Source organism: Herpailurus yagouaroundi, unplaced genomic scaffold (genome assembly GCF_014898765.1).
Source record: "Herpailurus yagouaroundi ecotype Mexico unplaced genomic scaffold, PumYag 140, whole genome shotgun sequence".
NCBI classification, from domain to species: domain Eukaryota; kingdom Metazoa; phylum Chordata; class Mammalia; order Carnivora; family Felidae; genus Herpailurus; species Herpailurus yagouaroundi.
In genome coordinates, this window is record NW_024412395.1 from 30,012,985 (window position 1) to 30,026,478 (window position 13,494).

Genomic DNA, 13,494 nt, shown 5'->3' on the forward strand with positions numbered 1-13,494 from the left:
ATTGCCCCTATCCCTAATCTGGGTAGAGAAGACCTAAGTCCAGACCAAACCCAACAGCAGTGGATTCTTCTTGGACAGAAGTATATTGCTTTATGCCTTAGGGAATCTCACAAATCCCTGATTTTTTCCTGTGCTTGTTTAACTTCCATGAGTGCTGGATAATCACCATCATACCTCTAGCGTGGGCATCTTTTTCCTGTTCATGATACCATCTGTTGTGTGTCCCAACTAAAAGATAAGAGCCATGTTGACCTTGATGCACCATTAGCAGCACTTCTAAACAAGTTCAGTTGTACATTTCTAGGCATTCCAATAAAACTTTATAAAACTTGTAATTGTTCTGATAGCTCATTTCCATTACAGTTGGTTGATAAGAATATACATTTATTTATTGGATGAATGACTGGGACAAATAAGGATTTTGACCAGATCCTGCCCTGAGCTGATCTAAGAGAACGTCAATATTCAGGCTGAGCTGAGGTGGTAAGGGAGGCCTACCTTAGAAGTCTCTGCTCATGCCGCCATCTTGTTCCATTCCTCAGCTTCCACACTGTAAAAGACACATATATTTTATTGTTTAATTCACATCCAAGTTAGTTAGCATATGGTGCAACAATAATTTCAGGAGCAGATTCCTTAATGTCCCTTACCCAAGACCATCCCCCCACCCACAATCCCTCCAGCAACCCTCTGTTCCCTATATTTAAGAGTCTTTTATGTTTTGTCCCCCTCCTTGTTTTTATATTATTTTTGCTTCCCTTCCCTTATATTCATCTGTTTTGTATCTTAAATTCCTCATATGAATGAAGTCATATGATATTTGTCTTTCTCTGACTAATTTCACTTAGCATGATACCCTCCAGTTCCATCCATGTATTTCCAAATGGCAAGACACGTTTAAATTTTGTTAAAATTCTGGGGTGCCTGTGTGGCTCAGTTGGTTAAGTGTCCGACTTCAGCTCTGGTCATGTTCTCATGGTTCATGGGTTTAAGCCCTGCATTGGGCTCTGTGCTGACAGCTCAGAGCCTGGAGCCTGCTTCAGATCCCATGTCTTCCTCTTTCTCTGCCCCTTACCCACTTGTACTCTGTCTCTTTCAAAAGTAAATAAACATTAAAGTTAAAAAAAAAACAAATTTTGTTAAAATTCCAATTCAAGAATCAAGAACAGAAGTCCACACACTTATGCATGAAATGAAACAAGTATTTCATGAGATGAAAGGAGTTCATGTTAAAGCACCTTTCATTTTAAGATTGAACTGCTCTTCAGTGTTAAGTTTCAAATTCTTATGTTTTACTAAATATCAATAAAAGACCAAAGAACACATATGAATGAAGATATATTTGTAAATCATATGCAACTTTATTTTAGGAGTATATCAAACTTTTGCTAGAAAAAAATTAAAAAGTTATCCATATACAGTTTGGTTTAAAAAATATAACCATGTAATGTCTTCGATGTGGAAAACAATAGCTATAGTAATTGTTTCCCTTTTGCATTTTCTAAGCATTGCCTTTCCTATAGAGTTCAAAGTGAAGTGAGTGTATGAGTATTTTCTATAACTTATATACCTAAACATAGCTGTTTGCCCAATGTATACTTGATTGTGTTACCACTATTCCAAAATAAATACTTATTTGCTAAATACTGTTTTAGGGGCTTTAAGAAAAATGTAATATATTGCTGTTACATTAGCAACTCTCAAAAACATTGTTTAATTATTTCTTGGCTTTGTAATGGTATGCTTTAATTCAATGACTCAATTAGAAATTAGAGCTATTTTCTTACTTAAAGACCAATTTTCATATATATATATGTATATATATATACATATATATATATGTATATATATATTTGTTCCATTTAAGATAAAATTCTTAGCAAAGCTACTTAATGTAATGGAGGAGGAATACTCTTTATCACCTATACCATGCATGTATGTGTGTGTGTGAACTACAAAGGATTCTCATGCTTTTAATTTATAAATTTTTAACTTAAATTCAGAATCCTCTCAAAATCATTTTATGCTTTAAGAAAAAAAATCAGAGAATAAGTACTTATTCACAATACAGAATGGAGTTTTAAATAGTTCCTAAGAAGTACACTATGATTTTATTCTCCATTCTAATGGACATGTGGCCTTGGTATTCTGTACCTTCAACAATAAACTTTCTTTGAACATTCTCAAGTACATTCCATATCTTCCCTGTAATAGAATGACCCATAACAATACAAGAAGGCAAAAAGCAAACTTACTAATGACAGAAGAACTTAAAGTCAATGTAGTAAAGTAACTAAAGCCTCACATTAATTTACAAAACTTTTCTGGGCTTAAGAACAGATCCTTAGGCTTCAACTTTTGTGTTTTTTTCTTGAAGCAAAGAGTTTGCTTCCAAAGTTACCTGAACTCTTCTGTTAAAATGACAATGAGTTAGCAATCCTTGAGATTTCTTCACAAAGAACTACTGAAATCCAAGGAACATCAAAACCATAATTTGCAACCATTATTTTATATTATTTAAGTAGACTCAATGCCAAACTGGGGCTTGAACTCATGACCCTAAGATCAAGAGTTGCACACTCTACTGACTGAGCAAGCCAGCTGCCCATGCAACCATTATTTTAAAATCACTATTTGTTTGCTAAATTCCCTATAGAGATTATATACACTTGGAATAATCACAGTTGAAGTTATAGGCCATGAGTTTTAAAGGTGAATGAATTTATGAGGTTGTATATTTCTTCAGCAGCCTGACAGAAGTGAAGGCAGCAGATAACTGATGAACCCACGTGTGTATAAACTCTACAGGGACTTTCACACCTGCATGAAAACCCTTTGGCCTTCCAAGTCAACTCTCTTTTCTACTTTTTATAAACACTATTAAAAATGTTCTTCCTACCACCTTTCACAACATTACCGCTCAAAAATCATGGGAGATACTGTAAAGATTTAAAGATTTGCATATACATGATGTGAGGGCTCAGACCATTTTATTTTTTTAAGAAACTCTTTATTTTAAAATTTTTTTAAAGTTTATTAATTTGAGAGAGAGAGAGAGAGAGAGAGAGAGGGGGGGAGAGAGAGAGAGAGAGAGAGAGAGAGAGAGAGAGAGAGAGAGAGAGAATCCCAAGCAGTTTCCACACTGTTAGCATGGAGCCCAATGCAGGACAACTCACAAACTGTGAGATCATGGCCTGAGCCAAAATCAAGAGTTGGCCACTCAACCAACTGAGCCACCCAGGTGCCCCTGGCTCAGACCATTTTTATATGAATTTTATAACACAGAATAGTTGTCAGAGGGCTCAGACATGGCCTAACTGCTAACAAGCAGGTAACATGGACATGTCAGACAGATATAACCTTCTTTCATCCTCGTCATTTTCATCACTGTAGAAAAAAAGCACAGTTCGCACAATCATTAAAATAAGGTCAATTATCATACAATCTTGGAGGGGGTTATTAATCAATCATTCAACATATATTGACTGCCTGCAACTAATATGTCTCATGTAAATGTTCTCAGTCAAAAAATTTTACTTCTGAGGAAAAATAGAGTCCTCAGCTTATACTATCTAACTTGAACACTTCTATCCAATATACTCTTTCCTCTTGATAACTGAAACTCATGGGGCTAACAACACTGAAGTGGGCAGGGATTCTATTCCTCTTCTCTGCATAGCTAGTTTCTAAAGAAAACATCTCCTACTTTTAAGTACCATCTCTACAGAGTATGCATGTGGTGTGGAATTAGATGCTACCCTAACCACTGAAGATTAGACTAGAGACTATTATCAAAGTTATATATGAACAACTGCTATAACTATTTTGTAAATGCCTAAGCAATTACATGGATAAATAAGCATATATGAATATAGGTCCCTTTTGAGATAGTGTTCATAAACTCTGCCCAATAGAAATGCTCCGTATCAGGAGAGCCAAACCAATCCGACCACTTATAGAGCTAAAACGTGGGGTGAATCACTCAGCTCATGGTGCTTCCCCACACAACTCTCACAATGTGGTTACATATAAATGGTTGCACCACTGGAATCATTGTGCAGCTGGCAGAGCAGATATCCATTCTTGCAAAAACTTGTGCCACTATAAAAAATCAACATGACTGTCTCTTTTGTGGAGTATTGAGAAAATTTACCACCAGTTAGGTCGATTAATTATCGAAAAATTAATTGTTAATTGATTAACCATTTATTTCTGTTATACAAAATACATAACAATGGCAATTTCTACTTTTGTGAAGCCCTGTCACCTTGTCTTGATTCAATCCTACCATACATCCTTAAGCAAAACTGTTCAACGAAGAAATTTCTGATGTAATTATTTTTTTTAACGTTGATTTATTTTTGAGAGACGGAGACAGACAGGGCACAAGTGGGGGAGGGGCAGAGAGAGAGATAAAGAAAGACAGAATCCGAAGCAGGCTCCAGGCTCTGAGCTGTCAGCACAGAGCCTGACACGGGCCTCAAACCCACGAACTGTGGGATCATGACCTGAGCCGAAGTCAGACGCTTAAGTGACTGAGCTGCTCAGGCGACCCTGACGTAATTCTTGTAATTCCTGACCAAGCACAAGAACTTCAATCATCAAAGTTAAAATTGTTTTCCCTTTTAGATTATAAAAATTAAAAAAATAAATTATGTATTTTGCACATTTTATTTGTTTAGATAACTTGTAATTCATGAGAAAAGCCTAATCACTGAGCTAATCAGAAGGAAGTACATGATGAGAAAGGTCTTTAGACCATGTTCCCACTGAGACAGGACTTGCAGAGGTTAGGTAGGTGGGCATCCCTCCCAACAATAGGCTGACTGGTGGTAATGATGACTCCAAAGTGCATGAAGCATCACACAACAATCCAGAACCAACTCCATGGGTCTAGATCCAACCAGGTAGAGTTGTGCAGAGCCGAAGACAGGCAAGTAGGCAAGAGTCAGATTGCGATCTGCCTACTGAAACAAGCAGACTACGAGTATCAGAAGTAGGATACTAACTTGTACAGGGGTGAGCTGTATAGTCAGAAAGTCTGAGTAAATCCCCAAGGAAGCAGAAAAGTTTTTATGAGGCCACAGCTATCCTTTCTAGAAGGAATAATAATTACTTTGATGTGTTTCTTGAGAAATCAGTAACTGTAACAAAATTTACTGATAGTGAGATACAGCAGAGTATGCTATATTGCAAAAAGAGCCTTAAATCCTTCTGTGTTCTTTCTATCTGTGTCCCTTAATATGTTACTTTGCACCTTTTCACATCAAGAACTGACTCCATTTTCCCTTCTCCTAACTCTTGGCTGGCCCTATAGCTTCTTTTCGTCCACAGAATAGCAGAAATGAAAGTGTACTGGTTGAAATTTGAGGCCTCAAAGACTTTGCCTGCCTCTGTTTGATTTCCTGAAACTCTGAGCAGTCACCATGAGAACAAGCCCAGGCTCTCCTGCTGGATGATGACAAAACACAGGGAACCAAGATGAGTAGCCTCAGTTGAGGCCATTTTATACTAAGAAGACCCCAGCTGACCTCACAGCGAACTGCAGACACAAGTGCAATGGAGTCCAGCTCAATACAATGACGAACAGGACTATGAGCTACCTTTTTTTTAATTGGCTACTGTTTAAAGCCACTAAATTCTGTGATTTTTTTTTAACACAGCAAAAACTAACTGATGCAGAAATAATCGGTTCCTAGAATTGAGGTGCTGCCATGACAAAAATCTAAAATAAGTGCCATTGGCAGTGAGTACTAAGTAGAGGCTGAGAAAATGGCAAACAAACTCTTAGCAAATGCCGGGGGGAAATAAAGAAAATTGTTATTAGAGGTTGTTTTTTTGAATAAAACAATAGACAAAAGTGTTACCTATAAGAACATGAAATACAGCAAATGTATATAATTAACTTTGGATTTGGGCTCTAGAGATCTCTAAAAAATACTGAAATGTCAGCTGGTTGGTCCTAACTACATATAGGTATAGGAAGAATGAAATGGGCTAAATAAAGAACTGGCCAGTTTACAAGGAGAATTTTGAGGGAACACAGAGGGGACATCATTTTCTGGGATGTAAATGTTTCTTATCTTCAGTCTTCCCAGTCAGTAAAAATCCTCAGTATAAAATGAGGACTGAGGAAAAAAGATCCATGCAAGACTCTAAGTCCAAAGTCCTCTCTTAAGAAATCTGAAAAAATTAATATGTTGTCAAACAGACTCTCAGATAGACAAAACTATTTCTCAGATTCTCAAGAAGACAGTCCCACAGAATCCCAATCCCAAAGTGACAGTAAATGAGCCTATCTGTAGAGAGCCATGTGTAAAAAGCAATCATGAGTTTACCTTTTTAATAAAGCCCACAATAATTTAGAAAAAAAAACGTATATGTATAAAAGGCATCAGCCTGGTTCCAGAAAGCATGATTTTACTCACATTGCAAAAAGGCCTCTGGGCTCCCAACTTTATAGGGCTGAATGACAAAATATTTTAAAGGGCCAAGGAAGGAAACTGAAAAAGGAAAGATGTCCTAGAGGGCAGAGTCAATAGCCCAGAGGGTAGAACCAGAAGCCATGGAGACCAAACTGGGAAAAGACTTCCAAGGAATACAGAGTCATCTTAAAGACTATTTACTCCAAGATAAGGGAGGCTGACAACACTTTCCCCACCTAGATTTTAAAACTGCTATGGAACAGTCACTGCCATGTACCCCCCTTTCTTTTTTTCTTTTAGAATGATAGTCTTTATTGAAGTTATTCTATCTCTGCTTTAACAGTGTAGACTGGATGCTTGTGGGATAGATAAACTTTCATTTCATGAGTCTCAGGATCAAGAAAATCCACATATGATAAGTTTCATCTGGACTTACCATAATTACATTCTGGATTTCAAACCTGATGTCATAGTTCATGGTATGACTTGTAGAAGAAGTAAGAATATATTTTCCATGGGAAAGACTGTGAAAATTGTAGCCAGAACGCAGACTGTGGTAGACTCCAGAGCTGGTCACAATACTTCATTCCTCCTTGTATCTATGCTCTTTGTAATGTTTCTATATAGCTTTTCTCTTTAAGAGATGCATTCTATTTACCATTACTATGAGTCTGGGATGGCTCTGTGACTTGCTTTGGTAAACTGAATGAAGTAAAAGTTATGATGCACCAGTTAGAATCCTAGGCCTCAAGCAGCTTAGTTTTCCACTTGTTTTCTTAGAACCCTGCCCAGCAAACAGGTAAATATGCCCAAGATCTCAGTCTAGAAGATCAGAGACTGCAAAGAAGAATGATGAGCCAGTACAGCTGAGTCCATTCTAGACTGGGTAGTTCCAGCCAACCAGAGAATTAACTACAGATAAATGGCTGAATCTGGAGGACTCCAGAAAAACCATCTACCTGAGCCCATTCCTAATAGTCAGCCCATAAAATCATGATCTAAGTAAGCAATTATTGTTTTAAGCACTTGGTTTTGAAGTGGTTTGAAACAAAATGAAAGCTAACTTTGGGCATATTTTTTAGCTTTTCTCAGCTTCTCTTGTTCACCCAGAAAATGCTGAGAAAAAGAGTGACTGCTATGTAAGTACTTACGATAATACCATGTATATAACACTTTAAATATAAGCTATTATTATCCTTATTGTTGTTTCTAAAGAGGAAGCAATGTAACTTCAACAATATCATAATAATAAATCTTATCATTTGTTTTGTACCTATTACCACACCACTAGGCCTGACACTTCCATGTTACCTTTAATCCTCACAACAAAACTCAAGTAATTATTTTGATTTACTTTTTACATATGAGAAAAACAAGTAAAAATGATGTTGAGTAACTACGCCCAGACTATGAACAATTAAGTCACCATGCCAGGCTGTGAAAGCCATTCTGAATTTTTCTATTCTACCATAGCTCCTGTGGTAGATTAAACATGGCCCCCATTCTCTCCCCTGTAGTATTATTAGTCAATTCCTTTACCACAACCTCATGGTAAGCAGCATGTACTGCCCTAGCCCTAGATTTTGGTATTGCCCGTGTGACCTACTCTGGCCAATGATTAACAGATGTGACCTAAGTAGAGGTTTGAAATATAATTAGGCACTATGCTTGTCATCTTATGCTTCTGTCATAGCCATAAGAAGAACAAAGCCCGGCAACCTGCTTCCCCTCTATGTGCATTCATTCATTCATTCATTTTTCTTTCTTTCTCTCTCTCTCTCTCTCTCTCTCTCTCTCTCTCTCTCTCTCTCTTTCTTTAAAGACAATTTATTTTTTTTAAGTTTATTTATTTTGAAAGAGAGGGACAGAATGAGGTAGGGGCACAGAGAAAAGGAGAGAGAGAATCCCAAGCAGGCTCCACACCGTCAGTGCAGAGCCTGATGCGAGGCCGGAAGTCAAAAACCTTGAGATCATGACCTGAGCTGAAATCAACATAGGACATTTAACTAACTGAGCTACCTAGGTACCCCCAGCTGGTTACTTAAATGAAACACATGAAGCAGACCTGCCCTGACTGACAGACACAGAATTATAGCCAATTCACAGGGGTGTGAGAGAAATAAATGGTAAGTGTTGTCTGTTTGCCATAGAGATTTTGTAGTTGTGTGCTGCCTAGCAAAATGTGACTGATCCAGCTTTCTTGTCTTCCAATGTTGAAATAACAAAACATTTGATAACATAAAGTGTGCTATAATCTGGTAAAAGTAGATAAAAGATCAGTGAATTCCAACCAGAGGGGGGAAAATGGCACATTCATAAAGGAGATGAAATTATAGTTTTAAATTTGAGCTATCCTTCTTGGGAAATATATGGATATATACCTCATGTGAAGTTTAGATCTATACTTCAGCAGGTATGGGGTGTTCAAACCCTGCACATTCCAAACAAAGGTATGGTCCTTGATTGGCTCCTAAGAGATAACCTCTAAGCCTTTGAAATATTCTGCCTCAAAAGAATATTTTCATTTATCTGGGCCATGCCAGATAGTTTAGCTAACAATTTATGATGGGGCTCTTGAGTCATATGGTACTAGTTGGACCTCTGGAGGGGCTGGAAACTAAGATCAACCACGTGGGAACTCTATGCCTATATGACTAACCCCAAATAAAATCCTGGACACCAAGTCTTGGGTGAGCTTCCCTGGTTGACCAATACTGGTTCACCAAGTCTTGGGTGAGCTTCCCTGGTTGACATATGACAATATGTGTTGCCATATATTGTTGCTGGAAGAATTAGGTGCTGTTTGCTAGACTCTTCCAGGAGAGGCCAACTAGAAGCTCACACCTAGTCTATCCTGGACTCTGCTTTATGTGCCTTTCAATTTTCTGATTTTAATCTGGATTCCTTCACTGTAATAAACCACAACTGGCAGCATAAAAGATTTTCTGAGTTCCATGAGCTGTTCCAGAAAAACCCGGGGCACCTGGCTGGTTTAGTCAATAGAGCATGTGACTCTTGATCTCTGGGTCCTGAGTTCAAGCCCCACCTTGGGTGTAGAGATTACATTAAAAATAAATAAATACACAGAAAATCACTGGACCTGAGGGAGGTCTTAGGCACCCCTGATAGTAATGTCATTGTCCTCATAAATTCTTGAAACTCAGATTATTTGCCATACCCATTTCTCCCCTCCAAAAAAAAAAAAAAAAAAAAAATTAGAGAGCAGCAAATATATTGTGTAGGTATGGTTACTATACCCTCCCTGAAGGATGTTTGCCATTTCTCAGGGAATTCCTCGAAGTACCCAAAAGAGTTTTGGTAGCCAGGCCCTCCATTTCTTTTAAAATATTGGTGGGATGTCTGGGTGGCTCAGTTGGTTAAGCGTCAGATTCTCAGTTTCGGCTCAGGTCATGATCTTGTGGTTTCGTGAGTTTGAGCCCTGCAATCAGGCTCTGTGCTAATGGTGTAGAGCATATTTGGGATTCTCTCTCTTCTTCTCTCTGCCCCTTTGCTGCTCATGATGTCTTTGTCTCTCTCTAAGTAAATAAATAAACTTCAAAAGTTTTAAAATACTGTTTATATTGGTTCTGAGTAGAGAATATTTCTGGATTCAAGACTGTCCTGGGATTGGAAGACCTCTGGTATGACATCAGAGCCATCTAGTTCTCCCAGTGACTGCTATGAAGTCTGAGCAATCTACACTGAGTGAAACTGCTCCTTTGCTCTCCCCAATAAGAGCAATATTTGGATAGTATCTGGATTACAAACATCTGATCACTCGTCACTTTGATAGAGAGGACAATTCGGTAACAATAAAACTGAGTCACATAGTCATGATATGTGATGGGGATGAGGAGCAGGACAGAAAACATTGCCTTTTGGAAAAATCCAGTCTTTGGATCCAAAAGTGCCAGGTGTGAAGGCATACAAATAGGAAATAAAGAATTGTGGACTCAAAAGTGTATATTATGGAAGGTAGAAGACTGAAGGGCAAGACTCTCAAAATTGTAATGGCATATATTATTTCTAATACAGAATTGTACACAGTTGTACTATGAAAATAACTGGAGGAAATAATATGTATCAAAAACTACATGTGGTCCTAATAGCCTGAAATATTTACCATCTGATCTTCTGCATAAATAGTTTTCCAACCCTTATTTTAGACATAAGAACAGTGCTTATCCTTGTTAAGAATGGCATGCTACTAGAATGTGGCATGAGGGCACTTCTAGGATTCTAATATTCTGTTTCTCAATATGAGAGCAGGCTACACTAGTGTGCCCAATAAAAAATTCATCCAGCTGAACACCTCTGATGTGTGTGCTTTCCTATATGTGTATTATATTTCAATGAAAAGTGTGTATGTATGGAAATGTATGTATATATGTGTGTATATATAAAGCATCTCTGTGTATATAATACACACACACACACACACACACACACACACACACACACACACACACACATTTACCAACTAACTCCACCGCCACTTTATTCTAAGCCACCTGCATCTTTTACTTGGATTATTATAACTTCCTGTTATTGATTCTCCCCACAGCAGCCAGATAAGTCAACAAATCTATTCAGAAGCTTAGTGAGGCTCTCAACAAATTCTGAAGAGGGTGCTATGACCTATGTTCCCTATCCTTCTCTAACCTCTCCTCCTGTTACTCATCCCCTTTGCTCATTTTAATCCACCCGGGAGATCCCCCTTGCTTTTTTTTATCATTAAAAACATAAAGCGGTATCTTTCTACATCAGGATCTTTGCATCTACTACTTTTTCCACCTGGAATTCTCTCTTCCTAGGTATTTTCATGGCTCACCTCCTCACTTTATTTTGGTCTCTTCTCAAACATCACCTTATCAAAAAGGGAAAATAGGAAGAATATTATTTCCCTGCACAATTAGACTCTTTCCCTTTACCCTGCTTTATTTTTTAATAGAACTTAATTCCAACATCCATAACATGTATATTTTTATCATCTGCCCCTCCCATGAGAATACAAGCAACATGGTATTCATGACTTTGTCAGTTTTATTCATTGCTTTTTTCAACATTAAGAACTGTACCTGAGACACAGTAGGTGATTAATAATTATTTGTTTAATGAAGTATGAATTTGGATGTGGTCATATAGTTAGAATCCCTAAAACAATAATGGAGTTTGGAGATCTCTCTCTCTCTCTCTCTCTCTCCCCCTCTCTCACCTTTCTTTCTTTTTTTTAAATAATCAGGTATCCTGTTGTATAGGTCCCACCTATAGGTAGTGGCTTCTGGAAAGCAATAATATTGGCTGAAACATCATCTCTGCCAATTCCTAGCTGTGTGATCATGGTAAGTCTTAATTTCCTAGTCTATAAATTGGAAGATAATTGTAGCAGTTACCTCATGACATGATTGGAAGAATCATATGAGAAAATCCATATAAACTACCTGGTTTAGGGGTACCTGGGTGGCTCAGTCAGTTGAGCGTCCAACTTCAGCTCAGGTCATGATCTTGCATTTCTGAGTTCAAGGCCCATGTCAGGCTCTGTGCTGACAGCTCAGAGCCTGGAGCCTGCTTCAGATTCTGTGTCTCCCTCTCTCTGCCCCTTCCCCACTCATGCTCTATCTCTGTCTCTCAAAAATGAATAAACATTAAAAAAAAATTAAACTAGCTGGTTTACACTTAGCACAAGTAAGCACTAAACATATGTAAACTGTTTATTATTATCATTATTAACATTACTCTAATGCCCATAAGGTATTTGTGCATACTTAAACTCACAGCATTGGGAAGGAGAGTGAAAGTTCTTTCTACCCAGGGCTGGATAAATGGAAAATGGTACTGACTGACAAGTGGATTTAAGACGGAAGGTAATGAGGCAAAAAATACTGGCTTACACATTCATATTCTAGACTGAAGCAGTCAACAGGGACAAAATAAACTGAGGTCAATTCTGGAGGAGGGGTGAGATTTAAAGGAAATAAAAAGTAATACTCAACAAAGATCAAGGGAGAGTTGAGAAGAGGACTGAACTAGAGAATAAGCAGGTCAGCCAGGAAAAACAGACTTCGGCTAACGAGAAAGAAGGAATTAATAGCAGGATGGTCAGAAAGCTGTCATCAGCTACTGGTGGAACCAGACTGAGGTAAAGGAAAGAAGCTGGACTGGGTAGGTACAGAAGTTAAAGTACTTCCTTTGGAGATTAACTGAGTCAATTATTTTGTTGATTCCTCTTAAAGACAGTGGTTCAGTACTATTTAATTGACTCTAGACAGCAAAAAGAGGGTTAAAAAGAGGGAGGGGAAGCTTCTCACACTTGTGACCAGATTCTCTAGACAAATTCTACTCTAATCTTAGTGCAACCTATTTTCCAAGCAAATTTATTGACAACTAACTGTCCAAACATTCCAAAAATTGGACAGAAGAAAAATTCCAATATGGATATAGATACACATACAACATGTGTAGAATTCATAAACTTAATAATTTAACTGAAGACAATTATTTTTGGGAGGCACACAATTAACATATTATCAGAGAACACCGAATTTTCTTTTTCTTTAATTTTGTTAAGGTTTATTTATTTTTGAGAGAGAAACACAGTGCTAATGGAGGAGGGGCAGAGAGAAAAGGAGACACAGAATCTGAAGCCGGATCCAGGCTCTGAGCTGTAAGCACAGAGCCCGATGTGGTGCCCAAACCCACGAACCACGAGATCATTATGTGAGCCAAAAAATCAGATGCTTAACCAACTGGGCCACCCAGGAGCCCAGAACACCCAATTTTCTAAACTAATGTTATATTTGCCCAAACATTTCAAAGCTTCTCTCTTCCTTGAACTTGTTAACATTTCAGGATAAAGTTAGTATTGGAGGAAAAAGTATTTTGCATAAAACCAGGAAGAAAAGTGACAATAAAAATTAAAATATTCTGAATTCATAATGTAGGAGATGCCCCATAAAATATACTTAAAAAATCCTCAGGTTGAATTTATGTTTCTTGCCACCATGTAAATATTCGACTTACATAATAAAAAATACATGTATTTACATATAAAGATTTTATATAAAAAGGT

General features: G+C 37.6%; 1 long non-coding RNA gene across 2 annotated transcripts in view; it reads right to left on the minus strand.

Annotated features, from left to right (window-relative positions):
- Positions 1–498: 498 nt before the first annotated feature.
- The window catches only part of LOC121030532 (uncharacterized), a 170,596-nt gene continuing 157,600 nt past the window's right edge, over positions 499–13,494 (minus strand). For both annotated transcript variants that reach the window (XR_005790284.1, XR_005790283.1), the window contains one exon: positions 499–550. This is a non-coding gene — a long non-coding RNA (uncharacterized LOC121030532). The remainder of the gene's footprint in view (positions 551–13,494) is intronic.